This window comes from Mastomys coucha, unplaced genomic scaffold, assembly GCF_008632895.1.
Source record: "Mastomys coucha isolate ucsf_1 unplaced genomic scaffold, UCSF_Mcou_1 pScaffold15, whole genome shotgun sequence".
Classification (NCBI taxonomy): Eukaryota; Metazoa; Chordata; class Mammalia; order Rodentia; family Muridae; genus Mastomys; species Mastomys coucha.
In genome coordinates, this window is record NW_022196897.1 from 153,742,179 (window position 1) to 153,746,093 (window position 3,915).

The 3,915-nt window shown below is 53.4% G+C and overlaps 1 long non-coding RNA gene across 1 annotated transcript in view; it reads left to right on the forward strand.

The window, feature by feature from the left end:
• The first annotated feature begins 1,022 nt into the window (after positions 1 to 1,022).
• The window catches only part of LOC116092542, a 31,183-nt gene continuing 28,290 nt past the window's right edge, over positions 1,023 to 3,915 (forward strand). Inside the window, exon 1 of the long non-coding RNA XR_004119307.1 lies at positions 1,023 to 1,103. This is a non-coding gene — a long non-coding RNA (uncharacterized LOC116092542). The remainder of the gene's footprint in view (positions 1,104 to 3,915) is intronic.

Sequence of the window (3,915 nt, forward strand, 5' to 3'; positions counted from 1 at the left end):
GCTGACTGCTCTCTTGGAGTGTTCTCAGTGCACACTGCAAGGCTTGGCGCACAGTACAAGCTCAATAAATGTTTGTTGAATGACTGAATAAAGAAATAGCAGGATGAGTTGGAGGTTGGGAGCAAGGCCACTGGTTCTCCCATCCACACCCAGCCCAGGTCCTCATAGTGCCATGATGGCTACCGAAGCGCCTGCCATCTCTTCTACGTGCTGCCAAGGCCAAGGCAGGGAAAGGTTCTCACATACCCACTTAAGACTGAAGAAAGCAGCCAGGTAGTGTCCCGTGCCTTAATCCCAGGACTCGGGAGGCAGAAGCAGGCAGATCTCTCTGAGTTTGAAGCCAGCCTGGTCTACAGAGCTAGGTCCAGGATAGCCAAGACTACACAGAAACCCTGTTCTCAAAAAGCAAAAAACAGAAACAAAGCAAAACAAAACAAAATAAAAAACTGAAAACCCTCCCAATGAGGCAGAAATCATTCCCAGGGGCTCCCTGGCCTCTCGGTAGAACTGTTCATCTGATTGGCCGCCTGTGCCCTCTTGTGTCCTCCATGTCTAGCCTTAGCTTACCACTGAGGAGAGGGTCTGGTTTAGCTTAGGCAAGTCATTGAGGGTTCCCATACTTACTCGCTGAGAGGACCTAACTGTCCCTCGGCCGTGGAGCCCCCTGAATGGGGACACATCTAGTGTCTCTGGGGCTCTGCTGTGTTCCCTGAGAGCTCTTGGCAGTGGGTATGGACAGGGAGGAGAGGTATGGCAGGGCATCGTCTGGTCAAATTCCTTCACTCAGTAGATAGTCTGAGAGCCAGGGATGGAGAACAGAGGGACCCTGGGAGGAGAGTAAGGCAGAAGGCCCGGGTGAGAATGGAGACCCCAGCTAGACAGCCCATGCTGTCACCTGTCTCCCCCCAAACGGCACTATCACAGGACTATCCTCTGACACTGCACTCTGAAGTCACCACGGGTCCTATGACATCTGTGACTTGTATTGTCCTTGTGCAATGTTGGGGTGGGGGTGCAGACGGCGACCTCAGAGACAAGGAGGAGGCTGGTACTCAGATTGTAGCAAGCTGTGGAGAGAGGGACCTGTCTGGGCAGAGTATCAGGTGTGTGTTCCTCTGCTGGGAGGAGCTTTGGGTGTCCAGGGTACATACTACACTTCTGCGTTCCACAGGAGCCACCTTATTTAATAACCACAGCTACTGGGCCTATGTGCCTCTCAGGTGTGGGCCAGCCCCGGGGTGGGAGGCACTAGTTCTGTTGTCATTCCCATGTTATAGAGGCAGAAATGGCTTTAGAGACATCCATGGTCGCCTGGGAAGAGAGCAAGCTGGGGACAGGATGGTCTGGGTTCAAGTGCTTGCTACACCGAGATCTGGGCGGCCTGTGCATTTATGATGTCTTCTTGCCACGCGCCTGCTGGCCCACCAGTATTTGTTTTTGAGACAGGGTCTCAGGTAGCCAAGCATGAACTTGACCCCTGTTCCTCCTCACTTCCACCTCTGATGTGCCATCAAGGCTGAAGACTGTGGGTGCTGAGGCTGGGTGCCTCCCACAAAAGCTTGATCCTGGATGGATGCTCAGAATCACAGTCTCCAAGGTTTAAAGAGACACTCGTGACCTGTCCTGCGATGTTCCTGTGGCTTCTTGTTAGCTGTGGTCACCCGCTGGGGTAGTTTTGAAAGCCTTTCCCTCTCCCCACTGTTGATACGCAAGGAAGTCACTAGGCATTGTGCCATCCTGTGGCCAGCCCTTTGCCCCTTTCCTGCTAGAAGCCTGGGTAGGGCCAGCTCCCCATTCTCCCTCCAGGAGGCTAGACGGATTTGAAGGGGGCTTTTGGGGAAGTGGAAAGGGACAGGCTGGGTGTCAGGTCCTCCACCACCTGGCACCCTTGGGCAATGATGGCACCAGCTTGCCTGGTGTCCAGTCAGGACCCAGCCCTTACTCTGTGTGTTCTAACTGAGCTGTCTGTAAAGTCACCCTGAAGCCAACCAGGCTTCCCTGGCTCCTCCCCCTAGACTCAAGCTCCACTGCCTCTCCCACCCATTCCAGGGCAGTAGCCACCAAGGTCTCTCCATTGCCACTTTCTTTTTTGGAGTTGGGAGAGGGTTCGAAACAGGGTTTCTCTGTGTAGTGCTGGCTGTCCTGGAACTCCTTCTGTAGACCAGGCTGGCCTCAAACTCACAGAGAGCCACCTGCCTCTGCCTCCGGAGTACTGGGATTAAAGGCATGTGCCACCCTAGTTGCCAACAACTTTATACACCATATTTTCTGTTTAATGTCCCTGCCCCTCTTGGGAATGTCACCGGTGGTTCTCAGTATGAGGACGGTGGTCTTCTGTGACCATGGTACTCCATAGCCCTGCATAGTATTCTGCATTCTGCAGACACTGGCTGAAGCAGAAATAGGGTAAGAGCTGCTGGCAACCCAGATGCTGCAGCACAGACGGCTTGAGAATGGGACCCATAACACATGTCACCCTCCTTCAGGGTCAGCTAGCTACTTTGTCATGCTCCCTGTAGTGGTTTGAATATGCTTGGCACCAATTAAATGCTGTCCTTATAAGTGTTCCCTTGGTCATGGCATCTGTGCCACCTGTGCCACCTGTGCCCCCACCCAATCCCTCTCTCCCTTCCCCTGTCCTGGCTTGCTTTGTTTCTGTATTTTTGGCCTCTTCTCCCCGAGAGGGCCAGCGGAGGACACCTTGTCCGGTAGGTTGGTGACAGGCCTGCAGGGACACCACAAGAGCACTAAGAAGCTGTGCCAGTGGTCTGCTAAGTCAGAGGGAGAAGGAAGGGGGGCGTGTGGCTCGTGAGAGCAGGCACTAATGATACGGTGTTATAATGGGCACACAAAGAGTGCTAATCTGATATTCCGCGTGTGCTTCTTACAATAGATACAATCAGACCCGCAGTTAGCTAAGTCATTCTCCACCTATCCGCACACTCCACCAAGATCATTATCATCCTCCTTAATTAAGAGCCTAGCGAAGCTCGGCAGCCCACAGCCCAGCTCCAGGGAGTCCTGCCCAGCAGGTCCTCCCTATGCTGGGATAATAGCTACCCCCACATGGCCGGGCGAGGCCATGTTGCCCGCCTCATCCCAGGCTGTCCCAGGCTCCAAGGCCTTAAGGAGTCAAATTCTACCTGACGTTTAGGATGGCAGCGGGCAGCCCCTGGGCCAGGCCAGCCTGGAGATTGCTGGGTCTGGGGCGTGTGGCTTCTGCTGTGGATTTACATGCTTGGCCACGCTGAAAATCAGGCTTCCCTGGAGCAGTGGGAAGATAAGAGAGTGATGTTCCTTCTCGCCTGGTCAGGACCACACTTGCCAGTTCATTTGTACGTCTCTGTCTGTAGCCTTTGGGCCACTGAGTTTGAGGCTCTGCTGTGGTATACAGAGCTGGGACTCATAAGGCAGGACTTTATAAGGCAGGCCATGAGGTTCAAAGAAGCAAGTAACTGACCGCAACGCACAGTGAGCCTTGGACTCAGGCTGGTGTGTAAATGCTGGGGACAGAGGGACCATGCTGACACACACTGCATAGCTGGTGTTTTCACAACTGTGCGATAGGATTTGTTAGCGTCTTTTTCGATTCCCTAGAGGTAGCAGAATCAGGTTCCTATAGCTGAAGGACCAGGGAACTGGGAATAGAGAGTGGACTTGAGAAGCTCAAGAGATCGAAGCTGCCATTTTGACAGGAAACTCTGTGCTCTCATGGCAGTGCTCTCATCCCAGTAGATGGGGGCAGGCGGGACAAAAGCTGGTAGAGAAAGTTCAGCATCGTATGTCACACAGAGCACAGAGTCTGTCCTGTCCTTTTGAACCAATGATGAATCCAGTAAAATCTAGTCCTCTGACCCATCCTGTCTGTCCTGCATGTGTGTGTGTGTGTGAGAGAGAGAGAGAGAGAGAGAGAGA